Source organism: Balaenoptera ricei, chromosome 5 (genome assembly GCF_028023285.1).
Source record: "Balaenoptera ricei isolate mBalRic1 chromosome 5, mBalRic1.hap2, whole genome shotgun sequence".
NCBI classification, from domain to species: domain Eukaryota; kingdom Metazoa; phylum Chordata; class Mammalia; order Artiodactyla; family Balaenopteridae; genus Balaenoptera; species Balaenoptera ricei.
Genome location: NC_082643.1, coordinates 3743300 through 3762847, shown reverse-complemented (window position 1 = coordinate 3762847; position 19548 = coordinate 3743300). Strand labels below are relative to the sequence as shown.

The 19548-nt window shown below is 32.6% G+C and overlaps 1 long non-coding RNA gene across 1 annotated transcript in view; it reads left to right on the top strand.

Annotated features, from left to right (window-relative positions):
- The first annotated feature begins 602 nt into the window (after positions 1-602).
- LOC132366316 (uncharacterized) overlaps positions 603-19548 on the top strand; it is a 30451-nt gene continuing 11505 nt past the window's right edge. Inside the window, exons 1-4 of the long non-coding RNA XR_009503417.1 lie at positions 603-677; positions 11266-11345; positions 16109-16241; positions 18117-18161. This is a non-coding gene — a long non-coding RNA (uncharacterized LOC132366316). The remainder of the gene's footprint in view (positions 678-11265; positions 11346-16108; positions 16242-18116; positions 18162-19548) is intronic.

Here is a 19548-nt window from a genome sequence, read left to right as displayed (position 1 = left end):
ACAAATTCGTTCTTGAATATGGCCTCTCAACTCTGAGGTTCCCGTCTATTTCATTTTGGCCTTTATTTGTGTCTCTTTTGTATTCAGAGAAATGTAACTCCCTGAGTTACACCATGGCGGCATTCTCATAGGTGTCTTTTATTATGGTGTTTACATTTTTGAAGGCTAGGGAAAATGGAATTTATAAACATCCCCTGTACGTTCATGGAGAGCGGCAGAGAATTATAAACATTCTTTCTGTCATTTTTTTTTTATATGACAAGGATATAGTCATTGATATCTTAAATGTACTGCGTAATAGAAAAGTTAACTGTAGCTTTTAAAATGAGAAGTTGAGCCAAGAACACTGCAAAGGGCGAGCTGGCCTCATGGATGCTGGCGCAAAGTCAGAGCAATCAGCCATTGTTTACCCTCTGCCAAGCAGCCTTGTAACTTCAAGACCAATTTCCAGGACAGCCCTTTCTGGCTCCCATGTGACACACAGCTGGTGCGCAATGCAGTTACTAAGGCACCGGCATCGTAGTAATTGGACCCCAAGGTCATATAGGGCAAAGATGAGTCATGCTGTTTTCCAGCACAGGAGTGCCAATTAAGGAGCAAAAGGCAGGACTTTGGTGAGACCAAAGTGAAGCTCAGAGGTTGATGAGACGAAGATGTCTTTAGAAATGGGTCTTAAGGTACGTTTATCAATTTAAATTAGGAACTGGGCTGTGAGAAGACCATCACTGGCATTTTGACTAATTGAAGGTAGATGCTCAATTAGAGAAAGAGCCATTTTAGAACTAACTTTCGAAGTAGGAAGAAGTTAAATCTTTCTCCGTTCGCCACGTGATATTGTTAATGTGTGAATACTTCTGGCAGTATTTCCACATAATTTATGACAATAAAAATAAGTATTATGAAAATCAAGCATATACTTGAGCACAGGGTACTAATTTTAAACATTCTTCGGAAGTAACGTCCTTCAAATCCTTATTTATAGATGGAGGATAGACCCTATACCTGGTATAGGGGCTCTTAGAATTTTCAGGGACTTTTGGATAAAAAGAAAACTTGTTATAGTTTTTCAGCCTTCAGTTCAAGAAAGTATTTGGACCAAGATGTACTAGCCTGAAAATAAGAGAAAGAGAAATGAGGATTGTGTTTATGACTGAGTTTATTGTGCTCTTTCTAGGGTTGTGTTATGTGTTATACAGCCTTGAGATTATTGATGAAGTAAACTGGCTCAGATATAAAGTTGCTAGCATCCAGACAAGCCTATGTGTAGGATTACTCCAGCCTTGGAGTTTGGAGGGAGAAATTCATATTCCAGAAGGTCTAAATCTCAGCAGGGATATTGATGACAATCTCAGATTGATAATAATTTTCTTAGCAAGAGTATCCAAAACATTCAACATTATTTTACCAAGTTTTCAGTTTGCTAATAAAAATAACAATGAAAAAAAGACAGGGAAGCAATCACCAAAGAGAATAATATGGAGTGTTAGCTCGGTGGAAACTTTTAGAAATCATATTGTCAACTCTTGAAATTTTGGTTAAATAATAGAGAAAATATATTCCATTATAATTATCCTGTGAAGCATCCAAACATAAATTTTATTCTTTCCAAAATTAGAAAGGCAAGAACACAATTTGTAATATTTTCTATATCTGGTCTATCCCCTCATAATATGTCTATATTTAGGGGTAAAAATGTTTTCCAGTCTAACTGAATCCATGGTAGATGTTAACATATATTTTTTTTACAAACTTTATTAGATATAGTCTGAAATAGGTCTTTTTAAAAAGCTTGTTTATTTCAAAGTGTATATAGGAGATAGTTAACCTACCAATCTTTTCTATTTCTTAGAAGAACACTGAATTTAAAGAGTGTGTCCATAGAATTGTTTGCTATTGACTCAGTTTACTACATTATCTAAAATGCAAGTTTTAACATCATGTCTTAAATTATGTAATAATAATATACTGTGAACCCACATCCTGACATTCTAATGAGGAGAGAGAGATATTAAATAACTACAGAAATAAAAATGAAATGTCAAAGTGTGATAAAAGCCAGAAAGGAAGAGTATAATGTAATTTGTACATATAAAACAGGAACCTGTCCTGACCCTTGTGTACAGGGAAGGTGCATTGGACTTAACTAGGGAAGAGTGTAGAAAATACTCCTGGCAAAGGGAAAAACATATAAAGGCTCTGAGGCCAATCAGAAGTCCCCTGGTGATTGCAGTGTAGAAAGCACAAGGCAGAGAGTGGTATGAAGTGAGAATGGAAAAGCAAAGACCAGACCATCCAAGGCCTGTGGTTGAGGACAAGTACTCTGAAATTTATCTCATCAATGTTGGGAAGTGCTTAAGGATTTCAAGGACATCGAACGGAGGCCGGGAAATTCAGCAGAAAATTAAATACAGGGATTTTTATTTATAAATGATTTTTCTCACTGCAGTGAATGGAAGAATGCAGAGTGGAAACAAGGTCAATCAGTAGGGCTATCACAGGGGTCAAAGGAGTGCCATGTATTACCCTATTGTTGAGAATTACCTCCCACTCGTATAACAAAGAATGGAAAAAGTAGACTTTATGCCTCAAACTTCCTCTTTTCATTAAAATCTGTTTCAACCTTTTGTTTTGTTACTCTAAATTCAAGCTGTCATCAAGTTTCTATCTCAAAATGATTAGCTAATGCACATATTTCATCTTGATATTGTACCAGTGTTTACATGATACTCCTGACACTCAATATCTCTGGTTTCGTAAACTAAGTTGAATTGAAATTCTGGATTCTAATTCAATACTGAACTTCCCCAGTTTGAATCAAACATAAACTTTAGACTTCACATATTCTTTTCCCCAAAATATTAACTAATTATAATGTCATTAAAATCACTTTTCTCTAAACTCCCCTACTCTTAATTGTAAAGTTATTTAAATTATATAGTTGTTCAATTAAAATCTTTAGTCCCCTCAGGGCAGTAAGATTTAAAAAAAGCCCACTCTTCTAAAGCAAACTATTTTTTCAAAATTGACCTTAAAGCTTATCAGTGCTAAGCAACACACATATAGTTAATTAGCTTAATTTATTGGAATCATCATGCCTTATATCTTTACACCAGATGTCAGGAATCTTTCATGTCTCTCTTCCATGTGGAATTCTTGAGTAACTAGAGTTTGAGATCTACAGTATTTATTCAAACTTTTTATAGTTGTTCTTGCTATGTTCTTTCCCAGAGAGAAGGAATCATTGTTACTTGTACATGAATATCTCATTCTGGCTTTTACTCTTCCTCATCCTTAACCATGAAAGAGCTTATCAAAAACTGCCTCGTACTCCTTATGTTAAAATACAAAGAAGCAGCTGGATAGCAAAAGCTAAAAATGTATACTCTGTTTCTTTGGTTTTCTCCTTTGTACCCTAGTCTATCTGCTGCCACAGTGACAATGTCTCATCACTTAAAAAAGAAGTATTAAGATTCCTCTACCCACCTGATAAACGGATTGCCTCAGAGGTGGCATGGTGACTCAGTATTCACTACAGAGATTTGCATGATAAGCTTTGACACAGGCTGGAGTTAAAAACAAGTATTCCTTCAGGTAAAAATCTACTTAAAATGTAGCAGAATTCAATTTTGCAATTATCCCAATATGACAAGTAGAGTGACTGCAAACATAAGAAAAGACTGGCTATCCAAGGAAATCCCCACTGAGAGAATGTGAAAACTCAAGAGTGTGGAGACAAGATTCTAATTAAAATTAATTAAGCAATTCTTGTTTCTCCAAACTTTAACATTTCTCCAAATTTTAAGCAAGTGATTAAAATATTCATACAAGTTTTTTAAAAGTCTACCTTTAGAATGCCCTGCTAAGTAATTTTTAGTCACACATGTTTCTCCTTGGATAGTCTTAGGATAAATTTCACACAGCCTTCCCCAAATGAAACTGATCCAGCTTTTCCTGTTACCACGTAATATTCCAGGATTCCCTGCCGCTCTCCTGACCAGTGAGCCTTAAACCCATGAAATAACCATCTTATCTGCAAGGACATATTTTTCTAGGTGCATGTGCAATACCATCAGCTAGCAGCTTCCCTTCCTATTACCCCAGACTACACACTGCAAGAATACCACCTCCATGGAGAGTTCAGCTCACCTACCTATTTTCCTTAAGCCCAAACCTCAGCAATTCTCAAGGATCCCCTATTATCATTAAGGTACTGTCATGTGAATGGAGGAGGAGGGGAAGTAATAAAACTGCTCTACTCTCTGCTTGCCCCCCTACACTCCAGTCCAGAATCTCTCCATGCCTTCTCTTGATTTCACACTGATTGCCCTGAGTTCCTGCCAAGCTTTCCCCTACTTCATCTCTTGGTAAACTCAACTCCACTTTTCTACCATCAAGTCATATGATCAAGCACCACATTGCAGAATATCCTAACCAATTCCATGAGTGATATCCCTGGTACCTAGATTTTTCTCCTCCAAAATGACATAATAATTTCTATTTAAGAATAAATATTTTAAAAAATGCATGTGGCTATTTAAAGTACCAGAGTCCTTGTAAAAATCAAGCCTTCAATAAATGAATGTTGTCTTTTTCACTATGATAACAAATCTAAAGGAAAATTGATGAGAAACTCAATCAAAAGGCAGCTTAAATCATCCTTTTTATAACCAGAGAGCTTTGATTACAGTAATATTAAAATTTACAATCACAATAAAACCGTTTGCTTTTATATCTCCTTTAAAATATTTTTCTTACTTGTAATTATTATTCTAACTCATTTTTTAAAATTCAGAGCACATGTATTTGGTGGCTGTTCTATGATGATATCTGTAGATATACAAATATATCTAAGAAATTATGCCTGCCTTTAGGATTTTACCTTATTATTTCCATTAATAATTATTATAATTATTATGATGATGAAGTTGCAAATATATACAACTACATGTAAGTATATATAATTAGTTCTAATACATAAAATACCTATAAGGAAACAAGAACCGCTTTGTTGCTTTGTTTTCTAAATCTTCTCATGGTCTGATTTAAGAGATTCCACCGAGGTACCCTTAGGAATTCTGAGTAAACAAATAAAATAATAGAGGAAAGGGATGCTAATATCTTAAATCTGGGGAATAGTAGTAGTATAATGTCAATAAATATTTCAGTAAATTGTTTCTGAGAGTTTTCTAAAGAAGGGAATTGATGATCTCTCTATTCTATGATTCTTTTGAGGTCCAGAGAGACTGAAGCCTAATGAATACATTTTTAGTTTAAATGTTAAAAAATAAATGACATATAGTGGGAGGATACTTACAGTACCATCTTTCCTTATTTATCTGAATATTGAAAGGTCAAGAGAGAATTTTCTTATGTCTCTATATAGTTGCAAATAATGTGAAATTGTTTATTTCTGGTGCTGAATCTATTTTTTTCAGTAATATGTGATTTTAGTTAATCTCTTGCTTGTCAATATGTTCTAAATTGTCAATTCAGCTGTAAATACATCATATTTATGGTTCCCAAATAACTATTTTTGGCATATAATTAAAGTTGAAAGACATAACTGTTATAATTGGGTCCTTTTTCAACCTATAGAAACTTGTGCAATGAGACCAGGATTTTTGTTATTTAGGACTCTCCTTAACTTACAACAATTTCCCATATGTACATTACAGAAATAGTAAAAATATTATCAAATTTCACTTTAATAAGAAAATTATGAGTGTAAGTAAACATAAACATGCATTCTTACCTTGCCACTAAAGATCATCTTTTATGGACCTCTGTTCTGCCTTTTAATCTTGTTTTTTGCTGCCCAAGTATCCAAAATTTCCACTTCATTTTTTTACGTAAGAACTCATTTAACTTCCACATTTTGACATTTTTCTTAGATTCTCTTCTCTCACACAATACATTAAGTTGATACACAGAAAGCATAAGATGAATTTTCTTGATTTGCTTTCTAAAACAATTATTATATTTAAAGACATAAGGAAATAATATTGTGAGTTGAACAATGATTTGCTCTTGTTTCACTACCACCAGCAAGCTCCCCATTGTGTCCCATCTTCTTCTCAGGCTTCATGGAAGTTATTTAGAGACCAATAGATTTGAGTAATAAGAAATTTTTTAATACGGAAAATGCTCTTCAACCACCGTGTACAACTGTTCTGAATATGGTGCTTAGTCAAGAGTTTCTTTGGAACCATGACATGGAAGACAAGGGGAAGCAAGAAAACACAAGTTCAGCACTGCTAGGAAAAGACACTTTGTTATCTAAGAGAATATCGCATTTGTGCCCTGTAAGATGAACTGTGGATGAGTGAATTGGTCATTTCTCTCCCACAAGCTCCTCAGCTGCTCCAGTCCTCCAACACATGGAAGCATTATCACCTGCCATAGAGACTGGGTCATAATCTGCATCCATCTACACATTCAGACACAGCCATCTTTTTCTTCTAAGGTATAAACTGAGTGTGGAGAAGCATTTCCCTGGGGCTTGAATGGACATTAGTCATGAAAATATATAGGGCCCTCAAATACAGGGCCCAGAGTAAGGACTCTCTTGTCTGGATCTAAGGATGTAGGTACTGTCCTGAGCACCAAAGTATAGAGAGAGCAGGTAGTCCAGAAGAGATCAAAGCACAAAGTATGATGGAGCAAAAACTATGGCAGAAAGCACACAACAGAAAGAGACATTCTTTTTCAGAATTGCAGGCCAGAGAGGACCCATTTCGCATCAGTGGAGTCTGCAAAGGTCACAATCCATTGCCAAACACAAATCTCCAAGGTGCTGTGAACTTTTAAAAATGCCTGTGCTCAGGCTCAACCATTCCCTTGCCCACAGAGCCTGATTCAACTTCTCTTGCAGGATATGAGAAGTAGTGATCTAACTAGATACTATCCCCAGTGACCAAATGATCCTTGAGAGAACATGGGAGTTTTGTTAACCCTTGAGATTAAGGGAAGGAAAGAGGGACAATCCAGAATTTACTGATTCAAACTCATTAAAAATGGGAAGAGCAGAGAGTTTTCTTTTCTTTTTCATTATTATTTTTTTTATTTTCCAAATATTTGTAACCTAGTCAACAACAGGATGATAATGAATGTCCTAAGTTTAATTCACTTTTAGAAAAAAATATTACCTCTGCACATTTCTTAAGACCATGTATATTTTAAACAGGCCATATATGTAATTCAACACAAGTTAGGACCATTCTCTATACAGTATTTTTCCACTTGTTTTTTCACTTAAAGGTGGCTATAGAATTTTATTGTTTGAATTGTTTATGAAAAACATGGAAATTTATCTAATCAGGAAAACACAGACAGTAGAGTTAAGATAGAATAGAAAATAAAAACCTTTTTAAAAACTCCATTTAAAAGCCACTTTAAAAAACCATTTAATAACCAGTTTGAGTAATCTTTATAAAAAGGTAATTGGGAAATAAATATTTAAGATTCTGAACAAAAAGTCTGCTCCCTATAGTAAAGATATTTAACTATACTCCACACTAATGAAAACAGAGAATTATATACATATCATATCTATTATCTATTACCTATCTATTGATATCTATCTACGTATGACATTATGTTAGATTGCCCTTGGGAAAATTAAAAACAAAATACTTCAGTAAATTCAGTCTGTTGTGTGTACAAACTAATGTAAATTTTAATTGTGATTAATTAGCATTGAAGTATCCTCATCTAAATGAATACCATAATGTTATAAACAAAATTATCATAAGAAATTTTAGAAGATATATAAATATATAACATATATTTTTAAAGTATGCCATATATACAGTAAAAAGGTATGTAAAGTACAGCAATCTTCAATAAAGTGCCCATGGAATTTTGCACACGAGTATGTGCCCATATGTAGCACCCACTGTAGAAAAATCCTCCATGCTTCTCATCAATCAACACTAATACACACACACACACACACACACACACACACAGAAGTAACCACTATTCTAACTTTTTTTTTTTTCACTATTCTAACTTTTATGGCCACCAATTGGATTGCCTATTCTTTACCTTTTTTAAAATAAAATAACACAAAACTTAGCTATTTTTCTCTAACTTCTTTCAATAAAATATATGTGAAATATAAACATATTGTGGTGTCAGTACTTTTTTCTTTTTTATTGCTATATAGTATTCCATTGTATGAGTATACCACAGTTGATGCATCTGTTCTATCACTGATGGTCATTTGAGCTGTTTCCAGTTTGGGGTATTACAATATAGAATATTCTTGTCTTCTGTGAAATTATGCATTTATTTCTATATGAGTTGGATCATTAGGACATAAGATAGGCATACTGTAGCATTAGTAGATACTGCTAGTTTTCCAAACTGGCTTAACCAACTTGTACTCCAGCAAGCATTTTATGAGGGTTCCAATTTCTCCATAGTTACATCAAGCTCTGGTATTGCCAGTCTTTATAATGTTTGCCATTATGGTGGGTCTGTATGATATATTATCATAGATTTAATTTACATTTTCCTTAAGGGTATATTGATATTAACAGCCTTTTCATATTTGGATTGGCTATCCCCTTTTGTGAATGACTAAGTATTTAAGCCAGGATTTGTTATTGAATTATTTTTCTTGCTTTTATTGAAGTGTTGGAGTTCTGTATATATTCAGGATATGAGTCCTTTCTCAACTAAGTGTATGAAAAACACCCTTTCCTTATCTGTCACTTATCTTTTTCTCAAAGATGTATTTTGTTAAGCAAAATGTGTGAAGTGTAATGTATCAAATTTTGAATCTTATGATTAATGTATCCTTAAGAACTCCTCACTTACCCCAGGAATATGAAGCTATTCTTGCAAGCTTTCTTCTAGCAGATTTTCTTTTTTAATTTCAACATTTAGGACTACAATCCATCCTTATTATTTTGTGAATGATTTGATGTAAGAGTAATAATTCATTTTTCATATAAATATCCAACTGCTCCAGTATAATTTATTGAAAAGACTGAATTTCTATGACACCTTTGTCTTAAATCAAGTGACCATATTTGTTCAGGTTATGCCTAGGCTCTCTTATTGATTTCATTAATCACTTTGTCAACTTTCACATCAACAAGAATCTCCCTTGATTACCATAAATTTATAGTAAATCTTAAAATATGGTAGGTTAAATCCTTCAATTTTGTCCTTCTCCAAGGTTTCCTTGGCTGTCCTTTGTCTCTGGGGGGATATATGTATATGTATAGCTGATTCACTTTGTTATAAAGCAGAAACTAACACACCATTGTAAAGCAATTATACTCCAATAAAAATGTTAAATAAATAAATAAATAAAAATAAAAATCAGAATAAGCTTGTCAATTTTCAAAACGCAAAAATAAATGCAAAGGTTTTGCTCAGATTACTTCAAATTTATAGATTACATGAGAACTGACATCTAAACAAAGTTTAACCTGCCAATTATTTATGGTTTTAAAAACTTTTCTTAGAAGAGTTTTATATTTCTATTAAGTGTAAGGGTCCTTCATATACTTTATTAGATTTACTTCTAATTTTTAAATAATTTTTATACTATTATAAATTATACATTTTTAAATTTCCATTGATATTTGCCAATATAGAGAAATAAAATTGGTTTATGTATATTTATCATAAATCATTCAAAATTGCTATATTTGCTTTTAAAGTCTATAGCCCTAATCATAGCACTATAAAATGATTCTTATCCCCCCACTCACATTACCACCACATTGCTGAAGGTCAATTTACAGTTAATCCATTGCATAATGTCCAGCTAACAAGAAAAAATTATAAGGTATACTATAAGGAAAAATAAAACAGCTTGAAAAGACATAGGAAGTATCAAAAACCAGACGCAGATATGGCAAGGATGTTGGAATTAACAGGAATTTAAAATATCTATGATAGGTAGGCTAAGCACCGTAATACATAAAGTTACAACTAGCAAGAAGGGATCAGAATTATAAAAAGAGAGATGGAAAATTGAAAAACAAAGAGGAAAAAGACAAAAATAAATAACCCCACAGTATCCAAGAACCATGGGAAAACTGTGAAAGGTATAATATGTACATAATGGGAATACAAGAATGAAAGGAGAGAGCAAAAGAAACAGAAGCAATATTTACAACTATAATGACCAAGAATTTCCCCTAAATAATGTCAGATACCAAGGCACATATCCAGGGAACTCAGAGAACAGCAAGCAAGATAAATGACAAAACACTACACCTACACTGGTAATTTTCAAATTTCAAAAAACAAAGATAAAGAAAAAAGAGGAACAAAAAAAACAAAAAAAAAAACAAACAAAAAAAAACCTGTACCTACAGAGAGGCAAAGATGAGAATTACATCTGACTTCTCCTTAGAAACCATGCAAGCAAGAGAGAGTGGAGTGAAATATTCAAACTGTTGAGAGAAAAAAACAAAACAAACAACAAAACTAACGTAGAATTCAGTACCAGAAATATAATCCTTTAACAAGTGAAGTAAAAATGCTTTCTTATACTAATAAATAGAGAAGGGATTTGTTGTCAATAGACCTGCCTTTCAAGAAATGTTAAAAGAAGTTCTTCAAGAGGACAATAATGTAGATCAGAAACTCAGATTTACACAAAGAAAGGAAGAACACTGGAGAAGAAATAAATAAGGTAAAATAAAAACTTGCACTTTTCCTTATTTTAATTGATTTAAAATAATGGCTTGACCAAAATTATTATAATAGTAACAATGTATTTGAAAATATATGCACATAAATATACATATACATACATATATAGGCTTCTGTATAAGTAAAATAAATGACAGCAGGTAGATTAAAAATAAGACAAACTTTGAGTATAAAGACCCTTATAGATTAAAAGTAAAGAGATAGAGAAAGATATGCCATGTTAACACTAATCAAAGGAAGGTGATTTCACTTATATCACATATTTAGAGAAGTCAAAATCACAGAAACTGCAAGGTGTTTGCCAAGGGCTGGAGGGCAGAGGAATGGGGAGTTTAACAAATTCAAAGCTTCAGTTTTACAAGATGAAAAGAGTTATGGAGTTGATGGATGTGATGGTTACACATGACTCTGAATCTATTTATTACCATAAATTTTAAAATGATTGAGATGATACATTTTGTTACATGTATTTTACCACAACAAAATATTGGGAAAGAAGTAAATAAACACTAGATAAATTTCTTTTTGCCATCGTTGCTTATGTTAGAATAAGTTCTAAGTGGATACATTTTCTTCTTCATTTAGATCCATGGAGGACTATAATTGATTAATTAATCTGAGTTATAGTAGGAGTTTTGTCATCAGCAGTTCTCTGAAGACTACAGGTAATGCTCAAAATACCTCATTGAAAATACAGAATATTATTAGAGACTGAAACAATATTAGTAGATATTTCTTAATGTAACTAATCATACTAGAGTTAGAATACATGCATACACAAGCTATAAAATTTGATCTAAGAATATTGATTTCTCTTTATTTTCTCTTTCTTTTCAAAGCCAGTTCTTTCATTTTCTTTGTATTGAGATAAAGAATTCCCAAATTTAGTGTAGTCCCAAATCTAGTATGGCATTTAATGAAAGCATATATAGAAGGAAATTCTCACTTTATTTCAATTCAACTTCTTCGCTAGAAAAGTCAAATCATTTCTTTGTCCAAATGTGTGGAGGGAAGAAGTTAAATCTGAAAAGGGTGACCAAATATTTGCCTTCAAATATTTCTCCAACTTCTCTGCATTTAAATATCTGATTTAAATATCTCAAAAGTGGTATAGAATAGGGGTACATGGTACTAGTTCACAATTAAGAGAGTATTTAAGAGTGTTGTGCATAGTATTTTATATGCCAAGCAATGGGCCACTTGAATATTTAAATGCAATACACTTTCCATTCATACTCAATAGAGCAATCATATCCCCTTTATTCAATTCAACTGCATCAGCAAAAGTTTAATATTATTAGTAGTATTAGAAAAATAATGCTTAATTGCTTCAATAGTGAATGCATGAAAAAGTATAACAAAATCACAAAGATATGATATAGCCACATCTTCAGTGAACATATAATATTCCGGGAGAGGAGAGTTTAATACATAAAAACAGTTGTGGAAAGATTAATATTAAATTCCAAATTATGTGGTCTAAGAATTCTGTTTGATGGAAGGTAAGATTTCATAGTTAAAGGACTTTAGATTTTCTTGGAAAAGAATGATTATAATAGTCTCTTTTTATAAGAACATATGAGAATTGAATGAAGAAGTACTGGGAATAAGGCTTTCAAAGCAGAATGGCACAGCTAATGAGAACTTCAAGACTCTATACCACTACAATGCTGGAGTTGTTGCCAATGAGTCTGATACCCATTATTCTTCCATCAGCTAACAATAAATCATGAATCTTGGCTTTTTCCTTCATTCCCCAAAGCAGAATGATCTATTTTAAAAGGATCTTATTAAAACCAAGAGCTAGCAAAATAGGAGATAAAACATGGTATTAAAAATGTCATTTACAAAGTAGAGTTTTTGGTTTGACTTGACTAGAAAACATAATGAGAAATATAATATTTCTTTTAGATTTTTTCAATAAATAAAGGCAAAAAACCTAATTCATTTTCATCTTTTTTTTTTAAACATCTTTATTGAAGTATAATTGCCTCACAATGGTGTGCTAGTCTCTGCTTTATAACAAAGTCAATCAGCTACACATACACACACGCTCCCACATCTCCTCCCTCCCACCCTCCGCATCCCATCCCCCCAGGCGGCCACAAAGCACCGAGCTGATCCCCCCGCGCCACGCATTTTCATCTTAATATCTTTAAGTAACACATCATTTAAAAAATGTGTAACTTTTTAGTAAAGACCAACTAAGATAATGTGAATCTTTTAGAAGCAGTGTAATTTTTAAAATTATGATACAGTTTATAGAAAATTATTATTCATTAGTGTGTAGCCTACACTTCTCAAGAACTTGTAAAAGATTAACCCATATTTTATCATTTAACACTGTCTAGGAAACTGTAGGAATTTCTGAAAAGTTTATACTTATATATTCACTTAATCTAATCTATTAAATAAATCTATGCTAAGAAAATAATTAAAACAAATTATATATGTGTTAAATATTTATTTAAGTTTTATGAATATTAATGAACAATAACGTTCATTAATATTCATAAAAAGATAAAGATAATTTATATAATTATCTCTCTAATCAGGGACCTAAGGAGTCTTTCAGCTGTCTATGTGCCAGGCACATAATTGGTTTTGAGGACGAAAAAAATTTAGAAGGGATGGTAAATGCCTTTAGTAAATTTTGAATACAGAGGATCACATTGTCAATATGGTTTAATAGTAAGCTGCTTCTCTGAACCAAAGGCAAACACCTGTTGAAAAATCTAATAGCTTTCTTGTTCAAAATCTATCACAGGATTTTTCCTTCCAGCCAAAATGGTGTTAACAGGTATTTTCCGACCTAAATTAATTTTAAAATCTGAACAAAATATATAAAACCATGGTTTTTGTGGCATTGACCACAAGCAACAGGAGACAGGGATGCCAAAGATACAGGAAACAGATGAAGGAGCCCTATGATTGCCCAGCTTACTCTCTGGAGACAGTTTCCAGGCAATGACAGGGGGAACTCAATTGGAGCCCAGCATTCTCCCTGCATTGAGTTACATCTGGCAAAAGATATGCAAAACCACTACATGGCAAACTACAAAACACTGCTGACAGAAATAAATTTAGAAATATACCTTTGCTATTAGTGAGAAGACTGAATATCAATAGGATAACAATTGATACTATGGGCAAAGAACTTAAATCTGTGAAAAATAAAAAAGAGAAAAACATTTAGAAAGGAAAAGCAAAGATGAAGAGATTATACTGCTTGATGTCTAGACTTCTTATAAAGCCACAATAATCAAGACAGTGTGGGCGTAAAGAAAGACAAAAGAATATTGGCACAGAATAAAGACTCCAGATATAGACCTACATATATCTGTTCAGTTGATTATCAAATAAGATATACAGATAATTCAGTGGAGAATAGATTGCCTTTTAAACAATTGATGCTGGGAAAATTGAATATTTATATGCAAGAAAATAAATTTCAATGCATACTTTACAGCATCTACAAAAATTAATTCAAAGTGTGTTGTAGACTAAATAGAAAATCTAAATCTAGAAAATATGTGGAAGAACATATAGAGAAAATCTTTAAGTTGGCAAATATAAATTAGTAAATTGGTAAGTGGATACATTTTACGTAAAAATTAAAAGCTTCTAGGCTTTGAAAGATAAAAAGTCAAATCACTGAGTGGAGAAAAATAAAGGAAAACCATTTATCTGATAAAAGACTTTTACACTGGTTGTAGGAAGGTAAAATTAAACGACCACTTTGGAAAAAATTGAGCAATTTCTTACCAAATGACAAAGCATTTTCACTGTTAGGTATTTAAGCAAGAATAAAAGTGGATGTCCCACACAGAGATTTGTATACAAATTTTCACATAGCAGATCTACATGTAACACCCCAAAACTCTGAACAGCTCAATGTTTCCTGACTGGTGAATGGATAAACCAGCTGTGTTATAGCCACAGAATGGAATAGTACTCAGCAGTAAGAAACCATAGACTGTTGACACATGCAACAATATGGATGAAATAAAAAATGATTATGCTAAGTGAAAGAAGTCAGACAAAAAAGTGTTCATACTGTATTATTAAATTTTTATAAAGTTCCACAAAATACCAACAAATATATAGTGACAGAAAGCAGATCAGTAGTTCCCAAAAATGGGGTAAGATAGAAGAAAAAGGGAAGATTAGGAAAGAAGTAAAACAAAGAGGCAGAATGAAATTTTTGTGGGAGATAAATAAGTTCATTTTCTTGGTTGAGGTGGTGGTTTCATGAATGTATACATACGTCAAAACAGAAAATTGTCTGTGGGATTTTTCCTGGCAGAAATATATAGCAAACTAAATATAATTCCTTCAGCTTTTCTGTATATTTGAAATTTTTCATAATACATGTTGAGAAAAACTAATGAACAATTCTAGGGAAAAGCACATCTTTTTCAATATGACTATTAATAGAGTTTGGTGAAATTTTCCACTAACTTTTAAACATAATTTTCCAATTTGTACTTTTACCTGTAAAGTTTGAAACAGAAACATAATCTCAGTCTGTATTTTTTTTTCACAGAAAAAGAAGGGAATAGGAATGTTTGAACATTTAGTATTCTTCAATATTGTACATATTTTCATAATTAGCAAGATAAAAATATTGGCCTAGATGATATTTAAATCAATACATCTTCATCTTTATAACAGTTAATTATCTTGCTACAAAGTCTCAAAACAGATGGATATCTAGGAATGTATCCAAAAAGAAATTCAGAATATTTCCTTGCAGGAGATAGGAAGGTCCATGAGAGACTAGCAGTGGAATCTGTCATCTTTGCTAATAAGACTTCCAGCTGGGAATCTGTATCACATTTCTTTAATTAACAGACTTTTTAGAACAGTTTTATGTTTAAAAAAATTGAACTGAAAGTATGGAGAGTGCCCATGTACCCTCTGCCCCACATCTCCTCTCTTCCCCAGCAGACAGTTTCCCTTATCATTAACATCCAGCATTAATATGGTACATTTCAAGGTGGATGAGACAATATTGATACACTATTATGAACTAAAGTCAATAGTTTATGTTAGGGCCCAAGATTTGTGTTGTACATTTTACAGATTTTGACAAATGTGATGACATATATCCACCATCACAGTGTCATACATAAGTTTCACCGTCATAAAAATCCCGTTCCCCACATATTCATCCCTCTTCCCTATCCTTAAAACCTTGGCAATCATTGATCTCTTTTCACTGTCTCCCTAGTTGTGCTTTTTCAGAATGTCTTATAGCTGTAATCCTACCTATGTAGCCTTTTCAGATTGGCTTATTTCACTTAGAAATTTGCATTTGGATTTATCCATGTTTTCTTGGGACTTAATAGCTCATTTCCTTTTATCACTGAATACTATTTTATTGCATAGATGTCACACATATTATTTATCCATTTATCTATTGAAGGACCTCTGGATTCCTTCCAAGTTAAACAATCGTGAATACAGTTGCTATGAAGATATGTGTGAAGGTTTTGTGTGGACATAAATTTTCAACTCATTTGGGTAATTACCAAGAAACATGTTCTCTGGATAATATGGTAAGCATATGCTTGCTTTTGTACGAAAGGCCAAACTGTCTTCCAAAGTGTCTGTACCATTTTGCAATCCCATCAGCAGTGAGTAAGAGTTCCTGTTTCTCCACAACCTCACCAGCATTTGATATTCTTAATGTTTTGGATTTCAGCCTCTCTATGAGATGTGTCGTGGTATCTAATTTTTTGTTCTACATTGCGATTCTCTTGTGACATATAATGTTGAGCATTTTTTATACATTTACTTACCATCTGTATATCTTCTTTGGTGAGATATCTGTTTATTTCTTTTTCCATTTTAATTAGGTTATTTGTTTTCTTACTGTTGAATTTAAGAGTTCTTCACGTATTTTTGATACCAGTTCTTTATCAGATATGTGTTTTGCAAAGATTCACCCCGAGTCTGTGGCTTGTCTCTTCATTCTCCTAACAGTGTCTTTCACAGAGCACAACGCTTTTTTTCATTTTAATGATATCCAACTCATCAATTTTTTCTCTCATGGACTGTGTTCTTGGTCTTGTAACTAAAAATTCATTTCTAAAGCCAATGTCACGTATATTTTCTCCTGTTATCTTCTAGAAGTTTTATAGTTTTGCATTCATTTTATATTTAGGGCTATGGTACATTTTGAGTTAATTTTTGTGAGAGGTGTATGATCTGTGTCTATGCGTAAGAGCTGTGTCTAAGTTGTTTGTTTGTTTGTTTTATAAGGATCTCAAGTTGTTCCAGAACCATTTGTTGAAAAGACTATTCTGCATTTAATTGTCTTTGCTCCCTTGTCAAAGATTAGTTTACTCTTATTATGTGGATCTACATCTGGGCTTTCTATTCTTTTCCTTTGACCCATCATCTGTTCTTATGTAAACACCACACTGTCTTTACTATAGCTTTATACTAAGTATGACATCCGGTAGAATTACTCCTCCAATTTTGTACTTCTTCAGTATTGAGGTGGCTATGTGGGATATTTTGTCTTTCCATATAAACTTGAGAATTAGTCTGTGGATATCCAGAAAGTTACCTGCTGATATTTTGTTTGGCATTGTATTAAATATTCAGATCAAGCTGGTAAGAACTGATATCTTAAAAATATTCAGTCTTCCTATCCATGAACATGAAATGTATTGCCTTTACCTTTTATTGGGCTCCTCTTTGATTTCTTTCTTCTGAGTTTTGTACTTTTACTCATATAGATTTTATTCATATTTTGTTAAATTTATTCCTAACTATTTCATTTTTTAGGTGTTAATATAAAGATATTGTGTTTTTAAATTAAAATTCCATTTGTTTGTTGTTGGTATATAGGAAGGCAACTGATTCGTATCTATTAACCTGCTACTTTACTTATTAATTTGGGAGTTTTTTGGGTTGATTCTTTGGAATTTTCTATACAGACAATTATGTCATCTGTGAACAAAGACAATTTTATTCCTTCCTTCTTAATCTGCACACATCTTAATTCAGTTTCTTGTGTTACTGCATTAGCTAGGACTTCCAGGACAACACTGAACAGGAGTGATGAGAGAAGACATCCTTGACTTGCTGCTAATTTAGTGTGAAGCATCTAGTTTTTCACTATTAAGTATGATGGTAACTGCAGGTATTTTATAGACGCTCTTTATCCAGTTGAGGGTGTCTTCCTCCATTCCTAGTTTGCTGAGAGATTTTTATCATGAATGGATATTGGATTTTGTCAAATGCTTATGGTGCAGCAATTGACATTATCATGATTTTCCTTATTTTGCCTGTTGATATGATGAATTATATTACTTGATTTTCAAATGTTGAACTAGGATTACATGACTAGAATAAATCTCACTTGATCATGATGTATATTTTTTATATATTGTAACATTTAATTTGCTAATATTTTGTTGCAGATTTTTTCATTTATGTTCATGAAATATATGGGCCTGAAGATAATGGTGAGTTTTATTTTTCCCTATTGTATAAAATAAGGAGAAGCTAAAATATTCATGTCTATAAGTTGTTATTCAAACTAAAAAGAATTTACACATCCTTCAAAAATTAACAAGTGATTTTTTAGTTAGTATTCTGAGATATATTTTTAAATAATATTTTGAAAACCCCAGATTCATTCAAATGTTCTTAAATCAGAAACAGACATAAACCAAAAGATTTCTTAGAAAGATTAATATGGAAGTAATATACCATGGGGAAAAGAAGGAGAACAGATGGTCAGAAGTTCATTTAGAAAGATGTTCAAAGTTAGGGGTGAGACAATTGAAAACAAACCAAGAGATATGGAAAACAGACTTGAACTTAATATCTGACTTGATATTAGAAAAAGGCAGAAGGCAAGTGGATGGATTCATCAAAGAGATTCGAACTTAGATTACTGAAAGAAAAATTACTATAGATGAAGCAAATTCAGAAGAGAAAGATTTTATTGATGGGAAAATAGCCAATTAAATTTTAAGATTTTACACTGAAGTCAGGGTAATGGAATCTGAGCAGAGTTCTGGTAGTAATTAGTGATATAAAACCAGAGATCTAAAGAAGATAGTTCAATATTTAACTTCCATTGTATTGCACTTCCTACCATAACCACTCCCAATTTCTCCTTCAGTGTGTAAGCTTAACTACTTCTTCTAGATCTCCTTAGTGGATTCTATGATGACCCAAATGTATGTCACTAGTTCAGACTTTTCCTCAAACTTTCAGAAACTAAGTGAATACCAAACATATTAAAATAATTTCCCTCAGTTAATTCAAGGTGTCAGAGTTAGAAATCTTTCCCCAAAATTTTACCCCAAATTTGTTTATGCCAGGAATTCTCAATCTCAGTTTATGGGACCATTAAATTTTCAGTCATTCAAGTGAAAAACTAAGAGAGCACAATTTCTCTCGCTTTCCTCCTTTTTCCCCACTTCCTCCCCCTGCCACCACACACACACACACACACACACACACACACACACACACATCCAACTTGCTGAATTTACATCCTAAGTCACTTTCAATGCAAACCTTCCTCTCATGGTTTCCAATTACTCCCTTCTTTCTGGTTTCTGTAATTCCTTACCCTTGTTTTGGAGACTCCTAACTGACACTAATATTTTTATTCCACAACTGAACCTTCAGCAGAGTTCAGAATAGCTCTTTTCATATACAAATTTAACTCCAGCCATTTGAAATTTTCTTATGGCTCATTTTCTCAAGACATAAAAACCTCTAGGCTGCCCAACCAAATTTTTTTTTATAATTGACCTACCGAAAATAAATAGAGCTTCCTGAATTTATCTCTTTCATGTATATTTCTATCTGTATATACCTCGTAATGGAGTATAT